At 64.5% G+C, this 23,926-nt stretch overlaps 1 pseudogene; it reads left to right on the top strand.

Annotated features, from left to right (window-relative positions):
• The first annotated feature begins 1,676 nt into the window (after positions 1-1,676).
• On the top strand, positions 1,677-23,670 carry LOC126648351 (splicing factor 3B subunit 2-like; annotated as a pseudogene).
• The last annotated feature ends 256 nt before the right edge of the window (positions 23,671-23,926 follow it).

Raw genomic sequence — 23,926 nt, 5'->3', positions numbered from 1 at the left:
GTAGGGGGTCCCACAGATGGGTGGGGTGCTCCTTGTGATGGGTGGGGGTTTCTTTTGATGGTGGGGGCAGTTTCTGGTGGGTGGGGGTCTCTTTCTGATGGGTGGGGTTTCTTTCTGATGGGTGGGGGTCCCACAGATGGGTGGGGGTCTTTTCTAATGAATGGGTTGGGGGTCTCCTGAGCTCCAGGGTTGTTGGGGTCCCCTTGAGCTCTTGGGGGTCCCCTGAGCTCCTGGGGTCCCCTGACCCCCTGCCCAGGCCGGGGAGTCCAGGGTGGGCCCCAAAATCCCTCAGGCCCTGGAAAGATCCTGCAGCTGAAGGAGTCGGCAGGAGGAGCTGGTCACGGTCCCGGGGGTCTCAGGTGGGACCCCACACCCAGGAGCACCCCAGAGCCCCCAGAGCCCAGGGGGACCCCAGAGCCCCCATGCCCAGGGGGACCCCCAGGACCAGGGGCACCCCAGAGCCCCCAGACCCAGGGGACCCCAGAGCCCTCCCAGAACCCAGGGGACCCCAGAACCCCCAGACCCAGGAGGGGACCCCCACACCCAGGAGCACCCCAAAGCCCCCACACCCGGGGCACCCCAGAGCCCCCTAGACCCAGGAGGGACCCCAGGACCCAGAGGGACACCCAGAACCCCCCAGACCCAGGGGCACCCCAGAACCCAGGGGGTACCCCTCAGGACCCCCACCCAGGGGAACCCCAGAGCCCCCACACCCAGGGGGCACCCCAGAGCCCCCACACCCAGGGGCACCCCAGAGCAGGAGGACCCCAGAGCCCCAGAACCCGGGAGGGACCCCAGAATCCCCCAGACCCAGGAGGCACCCCAGAGCCCAAACCCAGGAGGACCCCAGAGCCCCCAGGACCCAGGGGGACTCCAGAACCCCCAGACCCAGGGGCACCCCAGAACCCCGGGTGCCCCATGACCACCCATACCCAGGGCACCCCAGACCTCCCAGACCCAGGGGCACCCCAGAGCCCCCAGACCCAGGGGCACCCCAGACCCCCGCCAGACCCAGGGGGACCCTCAGACCCCCTTGCCCCAGGGGTGCCCCAGACTCCAAGGGTGCCCTCAGGACCCCCACCCAGGGGACCCCAGCACCCTGGGTGCCCCCACCCATCCAAAATCCACCCCCCACCTTTAAAACACCTCAAATCCCCTAAAATGGAGGGGTTGTCACGTGTGGGTGCTCTCAGGTGACACCCCAAGGGTGGGGGGGACAGTCAGGTGACCCCAGGGACACCCCAAGGTGCCACTGCCCCCTTTTCCCCAGCACCCCTGGGTGCTGCCCCCTGCCCCCTCATCCAGGATCTGCCTCCAAAACACCCCAAAATCCTAAAAAAAACCCAAAAAACCGCCAAAATTTGTCCCCTGTTGGTGGGAGGCAGCACCAAGGGTGGGGCGTCCCCTTGACCTCTGACCCCCCTTTGTGTCCCCCCTCCCCAGGGGACGAGGAGATGGAGCCGGGCTGAGGGCGTCGGCCTCGGAGGCCGAGGAGGACACGGGGGGCTCCAAGAAGGAGGTGACAACTTTGTGGGGGGAGGAGGGACTTTGGGACCCCGCCCACCCAGTGGCACCTGAGGGGAGGGGAAGGGGGGTGGGGGGAGTCCTTGGGGTCCAGAAATCACTGGGGGTGCCCTGTGGGAGTGGGGGGGATTTTGGGTGGAGGTGAGGGGGGAATGGGGGGGTCCTGGAGCACCCTGGGGTCACTTTTGTGTCACTCTTTGTCACCCTAGGGGGGCTAGACCCTTTAGGGGGGGTCCTGGAGCACCCTGGGGTCACCTTTGTGTCACCCTGGGGGGGCTGGACCCCTCAGGGGGGTCGTGGAACACCCTGGGGTCACCCCTGGGTCACCTTTGTGTCACCCTGAGGGGGCTGGACCCTTTAGGGGGGGTTGTGGAGCACCCTGGGGTCATCTTTGTGTCACCCTGGGGTCACTTCTGTGTCACCTTTGTGTCACCTGGGGGGGCTGGACCCTTTGGGGGGGGGTCCTGGAGCACCCTGGGGTCACCCCTCAGTCACCTTTGTGTCCCCTTGGGTGCTCCCTAGGGGGTCAAACCCATACTGGGGTCCCCCCTCTCCCTATTGGGGGTCTCAGACCCACCCTGGGGTCACCCCTGGGGGTCTCAGACTCACCTTGGGGTCACCCCCATTGTCATGGGGGGGCTAAGACCCATCCTGGGTCCCCCCCTTGTCTCGCTAGGAGGTCTCAGACCCCCCCTGGTGTTACCCCTTGGGGGTCTCAGATCCACCCTGGGGTCCCCCCCTTTGTCATGGGGGGGTCAAACCCCCCCTGGGGTCACCCCTGGGGGTCTCAGACCCACCCTGGTGTCACCCCTGTCCCCATTGGGGGTCTCAGACCCACCCTGGGGTCACCCCCATTGTCATGGGGGTCTCAGACCCATCCTGGGGTCCCCCCTGGGGGTCTCAGACCCACCCTGGGGTCACCCCTGGGGGTCTCAAACCCCCCCTGATGTCCCCCTGTCCCCTCCTCCTCCCCCAGAGGAACCCGGGCGCCGGAACCGGCGAAGAAGAAGAAGCGGGGGAGGGGCGGGGCCTGAGAGACCCCCAAACCCCACCCCCAAAGCAGGGGACCCGAGACCCCGGGGACCCCCGGGTGTGGGAGATCGAGTGACGTGACCGAGGAGCCGAGATCTACGACCCCAGCCGTCTTCTTCAAGAGGATCTTCGAGGCCTTCAAGGTGGGATTTTGGGGGTTTTGGGGGTTTTGGGGGTGAGGCACCCTGGGTGCTGATGAGGGGGTGTCCCCAAATGTCACCCAGGGGTGCCCACGGGGGAGAAAGTCCCTTTTTTTGGGGGAGTTTTGGTGGGTTTGAGGTGTTTTTTTTGGGAGGTGGGGCACCCTTGGGTGCTGATGATGGGGGTGGGGGCACCCCTGGGTGCTGAGGGGGGCAGCACCCCCGGGGGTGTCCCCAAATGTCACCCAGGGGCTCCCATGGGTGTGAAAAGTCCCTTATTGTGGGGGAGTTTTGGTGGGTTTGAGGTGTTTTTGGGGTGGGGTTAGCACCCTGGGCTGAGAGGTGGGGCACCCCTGGGTGCTGATGATGGGGTGGGGGCACCCCTGGGTGCTGAGGGGGCAGCTCCCCGGAGGTGTCCCCAAATGTCACCCAGGGTGGCCATGGGTGCGAGAAGTCCCTTATTTTGGGAGAGTTTTGGTGGGTTTGGAGTGGTTTTTGGGGGTGGGGCACCCTGGGTGCTGATGATGGGGTGGGGGCAGCACCCCAGAGGGTGTCCCAAATGTCACCCAGGGTGCCCATGGGTGTGAAAAGTCTCTCATTTTGGGTGAATTTTTGTGGGTTTGGGGTGTTTTTAGGGGTGGGGGCACCCTGGGTGCTGATGAGGGGGGTGGGGGGCAGCACCCCGGGGTGTCCCCAAATGTCACCCAGGAGTGCCCACAGGAGAAAGTCCGTATTTTGGGAGGAGTTTTGGTGGATTTGGAGGTGTTTTTGGGGGGAGTGGGGAACCCATGGGTGCTGATGAGGGGGTGCGGATGTCACCCAAGGGTGCTGATGGTTGATAAAGTCCCTTATTTTGGGGGTAGTTTTGGTGGGTTTGGAGTGGTTTGTGGGTGAGGCGGCCCTGGGTGCTGAGGGGGCAGCACCCCTGGGGTGTCCCAAATGCCACTCGGGGCTCCATGGGTGACAAAACTCCCTTGTTTTGGGTGAATTTTGGTGGTTTTGAGGCGTTTCCTGGGGTCGGGGGTGGGTGGGGGGCACCCCTGGGTGCTGGGGGGTGACAGAGGCACCCCTGGGTGCTGGGGGGGAGGTGACAGGGGACCCCCTGACCCCCCCTGTGCCCCCCCAGCTGACGGACGAGGTGAAGAAGGACAAGGAGAAGGAGCCGGAGCGGGCGGAGAGGGCGGAAAACGCCGGAGCCCCCCGGAAAAAGGGCCCCGAGGACGGGACCAGGGGCAGCGACGGGGACAGCTCCGAGGACGAGCAGGTGGCACTGGGGACACTGGGGACACTGGGGGACACTACTGGGACACTGGGAGACATTGGGGACACTGGGGATACTGGGGACATCGGGGACAGCTAAGGACAGCAGGACGCATGGGGACACTGGGGGACACTGGGGACATTGGGGACACTGGGGACACTGGGGGGACATTGGGGACACTGAGGGGGACAGTGGGGATATTGGGGACAGCTCTGAGGACGAGCAGGTGGCACTGGGGACACTGGGGGGACACTGGGGGGACACTGGGGAGGGCACGTGGGGACATTAGGGGACACTCGGAGGACGACATGGGGGGACACTGGGGACACTGGGGACACTGGGGACACTGGGGGGACACTGGGGACACTGGGGACATGGGGGGACACTGGGGACACTGGGGGGACACTGGGGATACTGGGGGGACACTGGGGACAGCTCCGAGGACGAGCAGGTGGCACTGGGGACACTGGGGGGACACTGGGGATACTGGGGGGACTGGGGACACTGGGGACAGCTCTGAGGACGAGCAGGTGGACACTGGGGACACTGGGGGGACACTGGGGACATGGGGGACATTGGGGACAGCTGAGGGCGAGCATGGAGGGGACATTGGGGACACTGGGGGGACACTGGGGGGACACTGGGGGACACTGGGGGGACACTGAGGGACAGCTGGGGACACTGGGGACATGGGGGACACTGGGGGGACACTGGGGGGACACTGGGGACACTGGGGACAGCTCTGGGGACACTGGGGGCACTGGGGGGGACACTGGGGACATTGGGGACACTGGGGGGACATAGTGGGACACTGGGGACAGCTCTGAGGGATGAGCTAGGGGACTGGGGACACTGGGGACACTGGAGGACACTGGGGACACTGGGGACACTGGGGACACTGAGGACAGGGGCATTGGGGACACTGGGGGACACTGGGTGAGGACACTGGGGGGACACTGGGGACACTGGGGATATGGGGACAGCTCGGAGGGCGAGCAGGTGGCACTGGGGACACTGGGGACACTGGGGGGGACACTGGGGACACTGGGGGGACATGGGGACACTGGGGACATCTGGGGACATGTGAGGGACACTGGGGACATTGGGGGACACTGGGGGACATTGAGGGACACTGGGGGACACTGGGGACAGCTGAGGGACACTGGGGACACTGGGGACACTGGGGGACACTGGGGACACTGGGGGACATTGGGGACACTGGAGGGACAGTAGGTGGCACTGGGGACACTGGGGGGACACTGGGGGACATTGGGGACATTGGGGGACAGGGCTCTGAGGGACGAGCAGGGGCACTGGGGGACACTGGGGGGACACTGGGGACACTGGGGGACATTGGGGACACTGGGGGGACACTGGGGACAGCTCTGAGGGCGAGCAGGTGGTGGGACACTGGGGACACTGGGGGATATTGGGGACACTGGGGGGACACTGGGGACGGACACTGGGGACAGTAGGTGGCACTGGGGGGACACTGGGGACACTGGGGAGACATGGGGACACTGGGGGGACATTGGGGGACATTGGGGACATTGGGGACACTGGGGAGAGCAGGGGGCACTGGGGACATTGGGGGACACTGGGGGGACATTGGGGGGACACTGGGGACACTGGGGGACACTGGGGACAGCTCGAGGACGAGCAGGTGGCACTGGGGACATTGGGGACTTGGGGACACTGGGGACACTGGGGGGACAGTGGGGACACTGGGGACACTGAGGAGGGGACATTGGGGACACTGAGGGGCGAGCATGGTGGGGACACTGGGGACATGGGGGGACACTGGGGACACTGGGGGGACATTGGGGGACACTGGAGGACGAGCAGGGGACATTGAGGGACACTGGGGACATTGGGGACACTGGGGACATTGGGGGGACACTGGGGACATTGGGGACATGGGGACACTGAGGGCGAGCAGGTGGCACTGGGGACACTGGGGACATTGGGGGGACATGGTGGGGACACTGGGGGGACACTGAGGGAGGCTCGAGGGACATGGAGGGGCACTGGGGGGACATGGGGGACATTAGGGGACACTGGGGACATGGGGGACATTGGGGACAGTGGAGGGACATGTGGGGGACACTGGGGACACTGGGGGGACACTGGGGGACATTGAGGGACACTGGAGGGACAGTGCAGGGGACACTGGGGGGACACTGGGGACACTGGGGACACTGGGGACACTGGGGACAGCTGAGGATGTAGCACTGGGGACACTGGGGGACACTGGGGGGACATTGGGGACACTGGGGACACTGGGGACAGCTCTGAGGACAGAGCAGGTGGCACTGGGGGACACTGGGGACACGTGGGGACAGTGGGGACACTGGCGGGGACATCGAGGACATGGGCAGGTGGCACATTGGGATCAATGGGGACACTGGGGACATCAGGGACAGCTCCGAGGACGAACAGGTGGCACTGGGACATTGGGGACACTGGGAGACATTGGGGACACCAGGGGGACATCGGGGAGGGTCAGGGGACGGGAGGGGACGGTCCCTGACGGTGCCACCCGCGCGGTGTCCCCAGGAGAAGAAGCAGGAGGTCCCCAAGCTGTCCAAGAAGAAGCTGCGGCGCATGAACCGCTTCACCGTGGCTGAGCTCAAACAGGTGACACCTGGGGACACCCTGGGGACACTCTGGGGACACCCTGGGGACACCCTGGGGACACCCTGGGGACAATCTGGGGGGGAGGGACACAGCCCTGGCCCCACCCCCTCCCCGGGGTGGGTGGGGGTGGCACAAAGTGTCACTCTGGGGTCACTTTGGGGCACAAAGTGTCACCCTGGGGACACTGGGGCCACAAATGTTACCCTGGGGCTACTTTGGGGACACAAGTGTCACCCTAGGGACACTTTGGGGTCACAAATGTCACCCTGGGAACACTTTGGGGTTATCCTTTGGGGGGAGGGACACGGCCCTGGCCCCGCCCCCTCCCTGGGGTGGGCAGGGATAGCACAAAGTGTCACCCTGGGGTCACTTTGAGGCACAAAGTGTCACCCTGGGGTCACTCTGGGGACACAAATGTCACCCTGGGGTCACTTTGGGGGCAGGGCCAAGCAAGTGTGATGCCTGGGGACACTTTGGGGTCACCAACTGGCCCTGGGTCACAATCTGTGGACACTTTGGGGTCGCAGTGTCCCTCGAGTGTGGGGCACAGTCTTTGGGGATGGGCACGGCCCTGGCCACCCTAGTGGGCTGGCCCAGAGTGTCACCCTGGTCACTGCTGCCAGGTGTCACCTTTGAGTGGTCCTGAAGTGTCGTCCTCCACTGTCCCGTGACCTCCACTGTCCCCTGGGTCCCCATGCTGTCCTGGGTGTCCCCGAGTGTGCCCACCTGCGAGTGTCCCTGATGCCCCCTGTCCCCTCGCTGCTCCTCTGGACGTGGTGTCCCGGCGTGTCTGTCCCCATCACTGTCCCCTGTGTGTCCCTCATCACGCCCCGAGTGTCGCCCTGAGTAGTCCCCATCACTGTTCCCCCTGAGTGTCCCCTGAGTGTCCCCATCACTGTTCCCTGAGTGTCCTGTCTGGAGTGTGTAGTCCCATCCTGTCCCTAGTGTCCCATCATGCTGTCGCCCCATCACTGTCCCCTGTCCCCCCAGCTGGTGGCCCGCCCTGACGTGGTGGAGATGCACGATGTGATGGTGTCCCTGTCCCCCTCTCTGTCCCCTGTCCCCCCAGCTGGTGGCCCGGCCCGACGTGGTGGAGATGCACGATATGATGGTGTCCCTGTCCCCATCACTGTCCCCTGAGTGTCCCCTGAGTGTCCCCATCACTGTCCCCTCTCTGTCCCCTGTCCCCCCACCTGGTGGCCTGCCCTGACGTGGTGGAGATGCACGATGTGACAGTGTCACTGAGTGTCCCCTGCTGTCCCCTCTCTGTCCCCAGCTGGTGGCCCACCCTGACGTGGTGGAGATGCACGATGTGACAGCATCACTGTCCCCATCACTGTCCCCTCTCTGTCCCCTGTCCCCCCAGCTGGTGGCCTGCCCCGACATGGTGGAGATGCACGATATGATGGTGTCCCTGTCCCCATCACTGTCCCCATCTCTGTCCCCTCTGTCCCCAGCTGGTGGCCCGCCCTGACGTGGTGGAGATGCACGATGTGACAGTGTCCCTGTCCCCATCACTGTCCCCTCTCTGTCCCCTCTCTGTCCCCCCAGCTGGTGGCCCGTCCTGACGTGGTGGAGATGCACGACGTGACGGCGCAGGACCCCAAGCTGCTGGTGCACCTGAAGGCCACGCGGAACTCGGTGCCGGTGCCGCGGCACTGGTGCTTCAAGAGGAAGTACCTGCAGGGCAAGAGGGGCATCGAGAAACCCCCCTTCGAGCTGCCCGAGTTCATCAAGCGCACCGGCATCCAGGAGATGAGGGAGGCCCTGCAGGAGAAGGTGGGCACAGGGAAATGGGGGATTTGGGGGGTTTGGAGCATCCAGGAGATGAGGGAGGCCCTGCAGGAGAAGGTGGGGGGTTTTTGGGGGGTTTGGGGAGGTCACAGTGGGGTTTTGGGGGATTTGGGGAGATCACAGTGGGGTTTTGGGGGGTTTAGGGCATCCAGGAGATGAGGAGGCCCTGCAGGAGAAGGTGGGGGGTTTTTGGGGGGTTGGGGGTTTGGGGCATCCAGGAGATGAGGGAGGCCCTGCAGAAGAAGGTGGGGGGCTTTGGGGGGTCATGGCTGGGTTTGGGGAGGTCACAGTGGGGTTTTGGGGGTTTGGGGCATCCAGGAGATGAGGGAGGCCCTGCGAGGAGAAGGTGGGCACAGGAAATGGGGGATTGGGGGATTTGGGGGATTTGGGGGTTTGGGGCATCCAGGAGATGAGGAGGCCCTGCAGGAGAAGGGGGGGGTTTGGGGGGGTCATGGTTGGGCTTTGGGGGTTTGGGGAGGTCATGGTTGGGGTTTGGGGGTTTTGGGGCATCCAGGAGATGAGGGAGGCCCTGCAGGAGAAGGTGGGGGGTTTTGGGGAAATTTGGGGGTTTGGGGGTCACAGTGGGGTTTTCGGGGCTTGGGGCATCCAGGAGATGAGGGAGGCCCTGCAGGAGAAGGTGGGGGGTTTGGGGGCCATGGTTGGGTTTTGGGGGTTTGGGGCATCCAGGAGATGAGGGAGGCCCTGCAGGAGAAGGTGGGGGGTTTTTGGGGGGTTGAGGGTTTGGGGCATCCAGGAGATGAGGAGGCCCTGCAGGAGAAGGTGGGGGTCTTGGGAGAGTTGGGGGTTTGGGGAGGTCACAGTGGGGGTTTGGGGGTTTGGGGCATCCAGGAGATGAGGGAGGCCCTGCAGGAGAAGGTGGGGGGGTTTTGGGGGGCTCATGGTTGGGTTTTGGGGATTTGGGGAGGTCACGGTCAGTGACTGCCTCCAGGACTGTTCCTGCGTGTCCTCAGAGCTGTCCCTGTCCCTGACTTGTCCCTGTCCCTGACCTGTCCCTGTCCCCAGGGCTGTCCCTGACCCCATCCCTGTCCCTGACCTGTCCCTGTCCCTGACCCTGACCTGTCCTTGTCCCCTGACCTGTCCCCGTCCCTGTCCCTGACCTGTCCCTGTCCCCAGGGCTGTCCCTGACCTGTCCCTGTCCCTGACCCTGACCTGTCCTTGTCCCTGACCTGTCCCCATCCCTGTCCCTGACCTGTCCCTGTCCCCAGAGCTGTCCCTGACCTGTCCCTGTCCCTGTCCCTGTCCCCATCCCTGTCCCTGACCTGTCCCTGCCCCCCCAGGAGGAGCAGAAGACGATGAAGTCCAAGATGAGGGAGAAGGTTCGGCCCAAGATGGGCAAGATCGACATCGATTACCAGAAACTGCACGATGCCTTCTTCAAGTGGCAGACCAAGCCCAAGCTCACCATCCACGGGGACCTCTACTACGAGGTGGGGACACCTGAGGGGCTTGGGGACACCTGGGGGGCTTGGGGACACCTGGGGGCACCTGAGGGGCTTGGGGACACCTGGGGGCTTGGGGACACCTGGGGACACCTGGGGGCTTGGGGACACCTGGGGGCTCAGGATAACCATCCACGGGGACCTCTACTACGAGGTGGGGACACCTGGGGGCTTCGGGGGACACCTGGGGGGGCTTGGGGACACCTGGGGGGCTCAGGGATAGCCCAAGCTCACCACCCACGGGGACCTCTACTACGAGGTGGGGACACCTGGGGGGCTTGGGGACACCTGGGGACACCTGGGGGGGCTTGGGGACACCTGGGGACACCTGGGGGACACTTGGGGACACCTGGGGGCTTGGGGACACCTGGGGACACGGGGGACACCTGGGGGGCTCAGGGATAGCCCAAGCTCACCATCCACGGGACCTCTACTACGAGGTGGGGACATCTGGGGGCCTGGGGACCCTGGGGGCTTGGGGGCTTGGGGACATCCTGGAGACACCTGGGGGCTTGGGGACATCCTGGGGACACCTGGGGGCTTGGGGACACCTGGGGGCTTGGGGACACCTGGGGAGACACCTGGGGGCTTGGGGACACCTGGGGGCTTGGGAACATCCTGGGGACACCTGGGGGCTCAGGATAGCCCAAGCTCACCATCCACGGGGACCCTACTACGAGGTGGGGACACCTGGGGGACACCTGGGGCTCAGGGACACCTTGGGGACACCTGGGGGCTTGGGGACACCTGGGGACACCTGGGGAGCTCAGGGATAACCTGGGGGCTCAGGGATAGCCCAAGCTCACCATCCACGGGACCTCTACTACGAGGTGGGGACACCTGGGGGCTCTAGGGACTAACCTGGGGGCTCAGGGACAGCCCAAGCTCACCATCCACGGGACCTCTACTACGAGGTGGGGGCCCAGGGACACCTGGGGGGCTTGGGGACACTCTGGGGGACACCTGGGGACACCTGGGGGCTTGGGGATGCCTGGGGGCTCAGGATAGCCCAAACTCACCATCCACGGGGACCTCTACTATGAGGTGGGGACACCTGGGGGCTTGGGGACACCTGGGGGCTTGGGGACACCAAGGGGCTCAGGGATAACCATCACGGGGACCCTACTACGAGGTGGGGGCTTGGGGACACCTGGGGACACCTGGGGGCTTGGGGACATTCTGGGGACACCTGGGGGCACCTGGGGTTTGGGGACACCTGGTGGGCTTGGGAACATCCTGGGACACCTGGGGGCTCAGGGATAGCCCAAGCTCACCATCCACGGGGACCTCTACTACGAGGTGGGGACACCTGGGGGCTTGGGGACACCTGGGGGCACCTGGGGACACCTGGGGGACACCTGGGGCTCGGGGACACCTGGGGGCTTGGGGACACCTGGGGGATACCTGGGGGCTAAGGGATAGTCCAAGCTCACCATCCACGGGGACCTCTACTATGAGGTGGGGACACCTGGGGACACCTGGGGGCACGTGGGGACACCTGGGGGCTTGGGGACATCCTGGGGACACTTGGGGGCTTGGGGACACTGGGGGCCTAGGGATAACCATCCACAGGGACCTCTACTACGAGGTGGGGACATCCTGGGGACACCTGAGGGGGTTTGGGGACACCAGGGGGTTTGGGGACACCCAGGGGGTTGGGGACACCCAGGGGATTTGGGGACAATCTGGGGGTTGGGGACACCCTGGGGGTTTGGGGACACCCTGGGGGTTTGGGGACACCAGGGGGTTTGGGGACACCCAGGGGGTTGGGGACACCCTGGGGTGTTGGGGACAATCTGGGGGTTGGGGACACCCAGGGGTTTGGGGACACCAGGGGGTTGGGGACACCCAGGGGATTTGGGGACAATCTGGGGGGTTGGGGACACCCAGGGGATTTGGGGACAATCTGGGGGTTTGACATGTGGGGTCGGGGACACCCAGGGGGCTTGGGGACAATCTGAGGGGTTTGGGGACAATCTAGGGGTTTAGGGGACAATCTGGGGGTTGGGGACACTCTGGGGGTTGGGGACACCCTGGGGGTTTGGGGACACCCAGGGGGTTGGGGACAATTTGGGGGTTTGGGGACAATCTGGGGGTTGGGGACACCTAGGGGGTTGGGAGACACCTGGGGGTTGGGGACACTCTGGGGAGTTTGGGGACAATCTGGGGGGTTTGGGGACACCCTGGGGGTTAGGACAATCGAGGGGTTTTGGGGACACCCAGGGGGTTAGGGACAATCTGGGGGTTGGGGACACCCTGGGGGTTTGGGGACAATCTGGGGGTTTGGGGACACCCAGGGGGTTGGGGACAATCTGGGGGTTGGGGACAATCAGGGGATTTGGGGACAATCTGGGGGGTTTGGGGACACCCAGGGGTTGGGGACACCCAGGGGGTTTGGGGACAATCTGGGGGTTGGGGACACCCAGGGGTTGGGGACAATCTGAGGGGCTTAGGGACAATCTGGGGGGTTGGGGACAATCTGGGGTTGGGGACACCCAGGGTGTTGGGGACAATCTGGGGGTTTGGGGACACCCTGGGGATTGGGGACACCCTGGGGGTTGGGGACACCCAGGGATTTGGGGACAATCTGGGGTTGGGGACACCCAGGGGGTTAGGGGACACCCTGGGGGTTGGGGACAATCTGGGGGTTAGGGACACCCAGGGGTTTGGGGACAATCTGGGGGTTAGGGACACCCGGGGGTTGGGGACACCCTGGGGGCTGGGGACAATCTGGGGGTTTGGGGACAATCTGGGGGGTTTGGGGACACCCAGGGGGTTTGGGGACAATTTGGGGGTTTGGGGACACCCAGGGGGGTTGGGGGACACCCAGGGATTTGGGGACAATTTGGGGGTTTGGGGACAATCTGGGGGTTTGGGGACACCCTGGGGGTTAGGACACCGGGGGTTGGGGACAATCTGGGGGTTTGGGGACACCCAGGGGGTTTGGGGACAATTTGGGGGTTTGGGGACACCCAGGGGGTTAGGACACCCAGGGGATTTGGGGACAATTTGGGGGTTTGGGGACAATCTAGGGGTTGGGGACACCCTGGGGGTTGGGGACACCTGGGGGTTGGGGACAATCTGGGGTTGGGGACACTCTGGGGGTTTGGGGACAATTTGGGGGTTAGGGACACAAAGGGGGTTGGGGACACCCTGGGGGGTTTGGGGACAATCTGTGTCCCCCCCAGGCTGTCCCCAAATGTCTCCCCCGTGCCCCCCACCCCAGGGGAAGGAGTTCGAGACGAGGCTGAAGGAGAAGAAACCCGGAGACCTCTCGGACGAGCTGAGGATCGCGCTGGGAATGCCCGTGGGGCCGGTATGGGCATACTGGGAGCACTGGGAGCACTGGGAATGGGCACTGGGAGCGCTGGGGATGCCCGTGGGGCCGGTATGGGATACTGGGAGCACTGGGAATGCCCGTGGGGCCGGTATGGGGATACTGGGAGCACTGGGAGCACTGGGATGGGCACTGGGAGTGCTGGGAGCACTGGGAATGGGGACTGGGAGCACTTAGAATGCCCGTGGGGCCGGTGAGGGGCATACTGGGAGCACTGGGAGCACTGGGATGGGCACTGGGAGCACTGGGAGCACTGGGAATGGGCACTGGGAGCGCTGGGAATGGGCACTGGGAGTGCTGGGAGCACTGGGAGCACTGGGAATGGGCACTGGGAGTGCTGGGAATGCCCGTGGGGCCGGTATGGGGCATACTGGGAGCACTGGAAACACTGGGATGGGCACTGGGAGCGCTGGGAATGCCCGTGGGGCCGGTATGGGATACTGGGAGCACTGGGAACACTGGGAGCACTGGGAATGGGCACTGGGAGTGCTGGGAGCACTGGGAATGGGGACTGGGAGCACTTAGAATGCCCGTGGGGCCGGTGAGGGGCATACTGGGAGCACTGGGAGCGCTGGGAATGGGCACTGGGACTGCTGGGAGCACTGGGAGCGCTGGGAATGCCCGTGGGACCGGTATGGGGATACTGGGAGCACTGGGAACACTGGGAACACTGGGAATGGGCACTGGGAGCACTGGGAATGCCCATGGGGCCGGTATGGGGGATACTGGGAGCACTGGGAGCACTGGGAACACTGGGATGGGCACTGGGAGCGCTGGGAATGCCCGTGGGGCCGGTATGGGGCATACTGGGAGCACTGGGAGCGCTGGGAACACTGGGAATGGGCACTGGGAGCACTGGGAGTGCTGGGAATGGGTACTGGGAGCACTGGGAATGCCCGTGGGGCCGGTATGGCATACTGGGAGCACTGGGAACACTGGGAATGGGCACTGGGAGTGCTGGGAGCACTGGGAATGCCCGTGGGGCCGGTATGGGGGATACTGGGAGCACTGGGAATGCCTGTGGGGCCGGTATGGGGATACTGGGAGCACTGGGAATGGGCACTGGGAGCGCTGGGAATGCCCGTGGGACCGGTGAGGGGGATACTGGGAGCACTGGGAGCACTGGGAGCGCTGGGAATGGGCACTGGGAGTGCTGGGGATGCCCGTGGGGCCGGTATGGCATACTGGGAGCACTGGGAATGGGCACTGGGAGCGCTGGGAATGCCCGTGGGGCCGGTATGGGGCATACTGGGAGCACTGGGAATGGGCACTGGGAGCGCTGGGAATGCCCGTGGGGCCGGTATGGGGGATACTGGGAGCACTGGGAGCACTGGGAGCACTGGGAATGGGCACTGGGAGCGCTGGGAATGCCTGTGGGGCCGGTATGGGGGATACTGGGAGCACTGGGAGCGCTGGGAATGCCCGTGGGGCCGGTATGGGATACTGGGAGCACTGGGAACACTGGGATGGGCACTGGGAGCACTGGGAATGCCCGTGGGGCCGGTATGGGGATACTGGGAGCACTGGGAGCACTGGGAATGGGCACTGGGAGTGCTGGGAGCACTGGGAATGCCCGTGGGGCCGGTATGGCATACTGGGAGCACTGGGAGCGCTGGGAATGGGCACTGGGAGCGCTGGGAGCACTGGGGATGGGCACTGGGAGCACTGGGAATGCCCGTGGGACCGGTACGGGGGATACTGGGAGCACTGGGAATGCCCGTGGGACCGGTACGGGGGATACTGGGAGCACTGGGAGCACTGGGGATGGGCACTGGGAGCGCTGGGAATGCCCGTGGGGCCAGTATGGGGATACTGGGAGCACTGGGAGCACTGGGAATGCCCGTGGGGCCGGTATGGGGCATACTGGGAGCACTGGGAGCACTGGGAATGGGCACTGGGAGCACTGGGAATGCCCGTGGGGCCGGTACGGGGGATACTGGGAGCACTGGGAGCGCTGGGAATGGGCACTGGGAGCACTGGGAATGCCCGTGGGGCTGGTATGGGGGATACTGGGAGCACTGGGAATGCCCGTGGGACTGGTACGGGGGATACTGGGAGCACTGGGAACACTGGGAATGGACACTGGGAGCACTGGAGGTGCTCTCTTTGTTTTGGGGGAGCACCCCTGGGTGCTGGGGAGTTCCTGGATGCTGGGAGGCACCCTGGGTGCTGGGGGGTTCTGTGGGTGCTGGGGGGCACCCCTGGGTGCTGGAGGGCTCTGTGTGTGTTTGGGGGGTTCCTGGGTGCTGGGGGGCTCTGTGTGTTTTGGGGGTTCCTGGGTGCTGGGGGGGTTCCTGGATGCTGGGGAGCACCCCTGGGTGCTGGGGGTTCTGTGGGTGCTGGGGGCACCCCTGGGTGCTGGGGGCTCTGTGTGTTTTGGGGGTTCCTGGGTGCTGGGGGGGCTCTGTGTGTTTTGGGGTTCCTGGATGCTGGGGGTTCTCTGGGTGCTGGGGGGCACCCTGGGTGCTGACCCCTGCACCCCCAGAACAGCTCACAAGAGTGCCCCCCGGTGCTGATCGCGATGCAGCGCTACGGACCCCCTCCTACCCCAACCTCAAGATCCTCGGCCTCAACTCCCCATCCCCGAGGTGAGGGGCAGTTTGGGGGTCCTGGGGGGTTTGAGGCTCAACACCCCATCCCCGAGGTGAGGGTGATTTTGGGAGTCCTGGGGGTTTGGGGGGGGTTTGAGGGCTCAACTCCTCATCCCTAGAGGTGAGGGGGTGATTTTGGGGGTCCTGGGTGGGGTTTGGGGGCTTGGGCTCAACTCCCCATCCCGAGGTGAGGGGCAATTTTGGGGTCCTGGGGGTTTGGAGGCTCAACTCCCCATCCCCGAGGTGAGGGGGTTTTGGGGGTCCTGGGGGTCCTGCAGGGGTTTGGGGTTCAACTCCCCATCCCCGAGGTGAGGGGGATTTTGGGGGTCCTGGGGGGTTTGGGGCTCAACACCCCATCCCCGAGGTGAGGGCGATTTTGGGGGTCCTGGGGGTTTGGGGGGGTTGGGAGCTCAACTCCCCCATCCCTGAGGTGAGGGGTGATTTTGGGGGTCCTGGGGGTTTGTGGGGTCTTGGAGGGGTTGGAGGCTCAACTCCCTCATCCCCGAGGTGAGGGGATTTGGGGGGGATTTGGGGGGGATTTTGGGGGGTTCTGAGGGGTTTGGGGCTCAACTCTCCCATCCCTGAGAGATGAGGGGGGGATTTTGGGGGTCCTGGGGGGGTTGGGGGATTTTGGGGAGTCCTGCGGGGGTTTGGGGGCTCAACTCCCCCATCCCGAGGTGAGGGAGCAGTTTGGAGGTCCTGGGGGGAATTTTGGGTGGTCCTGGAGTGATTTGAGGGGTCCTGGGGGAGTTTAGGGGCTCAACTCCCCCATCCACGAGGAACGAGGGGATTTTGGGGGTCCTGGGGGTCAGGGGGGATTTTGTGGGGTCCTGGGAGGAGTTTGGGGGCATCCTGGGGGGTTTGAGGACTCAATTCCCTCATCCCTGAGTGAGGGGGTGATTTTAGGGGGGGTCCTGGAGGGAATTTTGGGGTTTGGAGGGGTCCTCGTGGGGTTTGAGGGCTCAACTCCCCCATCCCGAGGTGAGGGGCATTTTGGGGGGTCCTGGGGGGGATTTTGGGGGGTCTTGGAGGGGGTTTAGGGGGCTCAGCTCCCCCATCCCGAGGTGAGGGGGCATTTTGGGGGGTCCTGGGGGGTCTGGGGGGGATTTTGGGGGGTCCTGGAGGGGTTTGGGGGGGTCTTGGAGGGGTTTGGGGGCTCCAACTCCCCCATCCCTGAAGTGAGAGGGGCAATTTGGGGGTTTTGGGGGTCCTGGGGGTTCCTAGGGGGTTTGGGGGCTCAACTCCCCATCCCTGAGGTGAGGGGGATTTTGGGGGACCTGGGTGGGCGGGGAATTTTTTGGGGGGGAGAGGGGTTGAGATTTCAACTCCCCTTCCCCAAAATAAGAGGGGGATTTTGGGGGATGTTCAAGGGAATGGGAAGGTTTGGGGGGCACAGGGGCTCTGGGGAGGGCAGGGATTTTTGGGGGTCTCTTTAGCTCCCTTCCCCCAGGGCTGCTCCTTCGGGTACCATGCGAGGGGGGGAAGCCCCGTGGACCAGACAGAGGCACGCTCTATGGGGGCGTCTTCGGGACCAACGCGGCCGAGTTCCAGGTGCTGGGACCCCCAGGACCCCCAAATCCCTGGGACCCCAGGACCCCAAATCCCTGGGACCCCAAATCCCTGAGACCCCCCAGATCACTGACACCCCTGGTGCCCGCCCTGGGACCAACGCAGCCGAGTTCCAGGTGCTGGGACCCCAAATCACTGGGACCCCCAAATCACTGAGACCCCCAGGAACCCCAAATCCCTGGGACCCCCACCGGGACCAACGCGGCCGAGTTCAGGTGCTGGGACCCCAGGACCCCCAAATCCTGAGACCCCCACATCAGTGAGACCCCCAAATCCTGGGACCCCCAAATCCTGGGACCCCCAAATCGCTAGGACCCCCAAATCACTGGGACCCCCTGGGACCCCCTGGGACTAACGCAGGCCGAGTTCAGGTGCTAGGACCCCAGGACCCCCAAATCCCTGGGACCCCCAGATCACTGGGACCCCCAGATCACTGAGACCCCCAGATCACTGGGACCCCCAAATCCCTGGGAATCCCCCAAATCACTGAGACCCCCAGGAACCCCAAATCCCTGGGACTTCCCTGGGACCAACACGGCGAGGTTCCAGGTACTGGGACCCCCAAATTCCTGAGACCCCCAGATCACTGGGACCCCCAAATCCCTGGGACTTCCCCCAAATCACTGGGACCCCCAAATCACTGAGATCCCCTCCCAAATCACTGAGACCCCCAGATCACTGAGACCCCCAAATCACTGGAGACCCTCCCAAATCACTGGGACCCCCAAATCACTGGGACCCCAAATCCCTGGGACCCCCTGGGACCAACGCGGCCGAGTTCCAGGTGCTGGGACCCCCAAATCACTGAGACCCCCCAAATCACTGGGACCCCCAAATCACTAGAGACCCCCCAGATCACTGGGACCCCCCAAATCACTGAGACCCCCAAATTCCTGGGACCCCCAAGTCACTGAGACCCTCCCAAATCCCTGGGACTTCCCCAAATCACTGAGACCCCCAAATCACTGAGATCCCCCGATCCCTGGGACCCCCAGATCACTGGGACCCCCCAGATCACTGGAGACCCCCAAATCCCTGGGAACCCCGCTGGACCAGCGCAGCTGAGTTCCAGGTGCTGGGACCCCCCAAATCCCTGAGACCCCCAAATCCCTGGGACCCCCCAGATCACTGAGACCCCCACATCACTGAGACCCCCAAATCCCTGGGACCCCCTCAAATCCTAGGACCCCCAGGAACCCCAAATCCTGAGACCCCCTCAAATCCCTAGGACCCCCAGATCACTGAGATCCCCCAGATCACTGAGACCCCCACATCACTGAGAGCCCCCAAATCCCTGGGACCCCCTCAAATCCCTGGGACCCCCAGGAACCCCAAATTCCTGGGAATCCCAACTTCCCCAGCCCAGGACCAACGCAGCCGAGTTCCAGGTGCTGGGACCCCCCCAAATCCCTGGGACCCCCCCCCCAGAACACTGAGACCCCCCCTCAAATCCCTGGGACCTCCCAGATCACTGAGACCCCCAAAATCCCTCAGACACCCTGACCTCCCTGGACTCTCCAGAGAAGAGGGATTGGAACCCTTTTGGAGGGAACTGGGCTCCAAATCCTTCCTGGGCACCCAAACCCCCAGACCCCCGAAAATCCCCTAAACCCCCCCTGATCTCCCAAAATCCCCAGACCCCCACCCTGACCCCCTGACCCCCAAACCCCCTGACCCCCTCTGTGCCCCCAGGCGAAGGAGGAGGAGGAGGAGGAGATCAACAGGACCCCTGGGGAGCTGGAGCCCCAAATCCCCCAACACCCCCCCAAAATCCCCAAAACCCCTGACCCCCTGACCCCCAAGCACCCCTTTGACTCCCCTAAAATCCCCTGATCCCCTGTGCCCCCCAGACGAAGGAGGAGGAGGAGATCGACAGGACCCCTGGGGAGCTGAGCCCCAAACCCACCCAAAACACCCCCAGCCTCCTGACCCCCCCAAACCCCCTGAGCCTCCCAAAATCCCCTGACTCCCAAAATCCTCCTTGACCCCCCAAATCCTGACCCCCAGACGAAGGAGGAGGAGGAGGAGATCGACAGGACCCCCTGGGGAGCTGGAGCCCCCAAATCCCCCAAACACCCAGCTCCCAGCCCCTGACCCCCAAACCCCCTGAGCCCCCTAAAACTCCTGACCCCCAAAATCCCCTGACCCCCAAAATTCTGACTCCCCCAGACGAAGGAGGAGGAGGAGGAGATCGACAGGACCCTGAAGTGACTGGAGCCCCAAATCCCCCAAACCCACCCAAAACACCCCCAGACTCCCCACCCTGACCCCTGACCCCCAAACCGCCCTGACCCTCTTGTGCCCCCCCAGACGGAAGGAGGAGGAGGAGGAGATCGACAGGACTCCCCTGGGGAGCTGGAACCCCAATCCCCCAAACCCACCCAAAACACCCCCTGACTCCCAAATCCCCCAGACCCCTGACTTCTAAAATCCCTCTGTGCTCCCCTGACTCCCCAAAATCCCCCTGACCCCCTGTGCCCCCCCAGACAAAGGAGGAGGAGGAGGAGATCGACAGGACTCCTGGGAGAACTGGAACCCCAAATCCCCCAAACCCACCCAAAGAACCCCAAATCACTCCCAGACCCCCCAAATCCCTCCTGACCCCCAGACCCCCAAAATCCCCTGACCCCCTGTGCCCCCCAGACGAAGGAGGAGGAGGAGGAGATCGACAGGACCCCTGGGGAACTGGAACCCTCGGACGAGGAATCCTCGGAGGAGAGGAGGAGGAGGAGAGCGACGAGGAGAAACCCGACGAGACGGGCTTCATCACCCCTGCCGACAGGTGGGGACCCCAGGGACCACCCAGGACCCCTGAGACCCCCTCAGGACCCCCCCAGAACCCCTGAGACCCCCAGAACCCCTGAGACCCCCAGAACTGCCCCAAATCCCCTGAGCCCCCAAATCCTCTGAGCCCCCAACCCCCGATGTCCTTGGGATGGAGATGGGGTCCATCACCTCTGCCGACAGGTGGGGACCCCCTGAGACCCCCAGGACCCCTGGGAGACTCTCTAGGGACCCCAGGACTCCTGAGACCCCCCAGAACTGCCCCAAATCCCCTGAGCTCCCCCCAAAATCCCCTGAGCCCCCAAACCCCCCGATGTCCTTGGGATGGAGATGGGGCTTCATCACCCCTGCCAACAGGTGGGGACCCCCAGGGACCACCCAGGACTCCTGAGACTCCCCCCAGGACCCACAGGGACCCCCTGCATCCCCTGAGACCCCCCAGAACTGCCCTCCCAAATCCCTGAGCCCCCTAAACCCCCGGAGCTCCCTAAATCCCCTGAGCTCCCCCCCAAACCTCCCCCGATGTCCTTGGATGGGAGATGGGGCCCAACACCCCAGGGACCCCCCCAGCACTCCACAGAGACCCTCAGAACCCCTGAGACCCCCCACCCCTGAGACTCCCAGGACCCCTGAGACCCCCCCAGTAAGAACCCTGAGACCCCCAGAACTGCCAAATCCTGAGCCCCCAAATCCTCAGGCCCCCAAGCCCCCGATGTCCTTGGGATGGAGATGGGGGTTCATCACCCTGCCGACAGGTGGGGACCCCCCTGAGACCCCAGGACCCTGGGCCCCAGGGACCCCAGGACTCCTGAGACCCCAGAACTGCCCCAAATCCCCTGAGCCCCCAAATCCCTAGGCCCCAAGCCCCCGATGTCCTTGGGATGGAGATGGGGCTTCATCACCCCTGCCAACAGGTGGGGACCCCAGGGACCACCCAGGACTCTGAGACCCCCAGGACCCACAGGGACCCCCACCATCCCTGAGACCCCCAGAACTGCCCCAAATCCCCTGAGGCCCCCAAACCCCGGAGCCCCCAAATCCCCTAGGCCCCCAAGCCCCCGATGTCCTTGGGATGGGAGATGGGGCCCAACCTGAGGGACCCCCAGCACCCACAGAGACCCCTCAGAACCCTGAGACCCCAGCACCCTGGGACCCCAGGACCCCTGAGACCCCCAGTACCCCAGGGACCCCCAGAACTGCCCCAATCCCCTGAGCTCCCCAAATCCCCCGATGTCTTTGGCATGGGAGATGGGAGCTTCATCACCCTGCCGACAGGTGGGGACCCCAGGGACCACCCAGGACCCCCAGAACCCCAGAACCCTATGAGACCCCAGGACCCCCAGCACCCACAGAGACCCCCTGCCCCTGAGACCCCCAGAACTGCCCACATCCTGAGCCCCCAAATTCCCCCGATGTCCTTGGGAGGAGATGGGAGCTTCATCACCTGCCGACAGGTGGGGACCCCTAGAGACCCCCAGGACCCCCCTGCATCCTGAGACCCCCAGGACCCCCTGCATCCCTGAGACCCCAGAACTGCCCCAAATCCCCCTGAGCCCCCAACCCCCGATGTCTTTGGGATGAGATGGGGTTCATCACCCTGCTGACAGGTGGGGACCCCTGAGACCCCAGGACCCCCAGCACTGCCCCAAATCCCCTAGAGCCCCCAAACCCCCCAGAACCCTGAGACCCCCAGCACTCCCCGAACCCCCAATCCCCCTAAGTCCTTGGGATGGGGGTCCAGCACCCCTGAGACCCCCAGGGCCCCCCCGCCCTGCTGGGAGCCCCTGACCCCCCGTGCCCCCTGGGAGACCCTCCAGGGACCCCCCTGCCCTGCTGAGAGCCCCTGAGACCCCCAGCACCCACAGGGACCCCCAAAACTCCTGAGACCCCCAGCACCCCCAGAGACCCCCAGCACCCACAGGGACCCCCAAAGCACCCACAGAACCCCCCAGCACCCACAGAGACCCCTGAGACCCCCAGCACCCCAGAGACCCCCTGAGACCCCCTCAGCACCCACAGGGACCCTCCCAGCACCCACAGAGACCCCTGAGACCCCCAGCACCCACAGGGACCCCCAGAACTGCTCCTGCATCCTGAGACCTCCCAAATTCCCCAAAGTCCTTGGGATGGGGTCCAGCACCCTGAGACCCCCAGGGACCCCCAGCAGCCACAGAGACCCCCAAGCACCCACAGGGACCCCCAGCACCCACAGAGACCCCCAGCAGCCACAGAGACCCCCAAGCACCCACAGGGACCCTCAGGACCCCCTGCCCTGGGGACCCCCAGGGCCCCCGCCTGCTGGAGCCCCTGACCCCCCGTGCCCCCAGCGGGCTGAGTCACCCGGGGGCTTCGCGTCGGTGCCGGCGGGGATGGAGACCCCGAGCTCATCGAGCTGCGCAAGAAGAAGATCGAGGAGGCCATGGACGGGTGAGGGGGGCTCTGGGAGGTCTCTGGGGGATTTGGGGGATTTTGGGGGTCTGAGGGGATTTGGGGGATTTTGGGGGATTTGAGGGGCTGGGGGATCTGATGGGATTTGGGAGGATTGGAGTGGGTTAGGGGGATTTGAGGGGCTGGGGGATTTGATGGGATTTGGGGAAGTTGGAGTGGGTTAGGGGGATTTGAGGGGCTGGGGGGGTCTGAGGGGTTTAGGGGAATTGGGAGGCTGGGGGATTTTGGGGGGTTTGAGGGGTCTGGAGGATTTGGGGAGAGATTGGGGGCATTTGGGGGTCTGAGGGGATTTGGGGGATTTGAGGGAGTCTGGGAGGATTTGGGGGTCTAGGGGATTTGGGAAGGAATGAGGGAGATTTGGGGGGATTTGAGGGGATTTGAGGGGGTCTGGGGGATCTGTGAGGATTTGGGGGTCTAGGGGATTTGGGAGGGAATGAGGGCGATTTGAGGGGTTTGGGGAGTCTGGGGGGATTTGGGGGATTTTGAGGGGCTCTGGGAAGAAATTGGGGGTTGGGGGACTTTGAGGGGGTCTGGGAGGATTTGAGGGGTCTAGGGGGATTTGGGGGGATTTGAGGGGGATTTGGGGAGGTGGGGAGTTAGGGGGCATTTGGGCGGCTTTGGGGGTATTTGGAGGGGATTTGAGGAGGTCTGGGAGGATTTGGGGGATCTAGGGGATTTGGGAGGGAATGAGGAGATTTGAGGAGGTTTGGGGGAATTGAGGGCATTTGGGGGTCTTAGGGGGGATTTGGGGGAGGTGAGGGGTTTTGGGGGATTTGGGGGAGGATTTGAGGGGGCTTTGGGGGTGATTTAGAGGATTTGGGGGGTGGATTTGGGGCCTTTGGGGAGGCTCGGGGGCTTTGGGGGTTGCTGAGGGGGCTTGGGGGTTTAGGGGTCTGGGGGAGGGTTTGAGGGTCCTGGGGGCCCTGGGTGACCAAGAGCCCCCTCCCCCCAGGAGTGAGACCCCCAGCTGTTCACGGTGGTCCCCGAGAAGCGAACGGCGACCGTGGGGACGGCCATGATGGGCTCCACCCACATCTACGACATGGCTGCTGTGAGACCCCTCCCCAAATTACACTGAGACCCCCTGAGACCCCCCAAATCACAGGGACCCCCTGAGACCCCCCCAAATCACTGAGACCCCCCCCAAATCACTGACTGTGGGGACGGCCATGATGGGCTCCACCCACATCTACGACATGGCTGCTGTGAGACCCCTCCCCAAATTACACTGAGACCCCCCGAGACCCCCCCAAATCACTGAGACCCCCCTGAGACCCCCCAAATCACTGAGACCCCCAAAACCTCAGGGACCCTCCCCAGTCACTGACTGTGGGCACAGCCATGATGGG

This window comes from Myiozetetes cayanensis, unplaced genomic scaffold (assembly GCF_022539395.1).
Source record: "Myiozetetes cayanensis isolate MyiCay16 unplaced genomic scaffold, myiCay2020 scf492, whole genome shotgun sequence".
Classification (NCBI taxonomy): domain Eukaryota; kingdom Metazoa; phylum Chordata; class Aves; order Passeriformes; family Tyrannidae; genus Myiozetetes; species Myiozetetes cayanensis.
The sequence above is the reverse complement of the archived record's forward strand: the minus strand, read 5'-3'. Positions and strand labels throughout refer to the sequence as shown.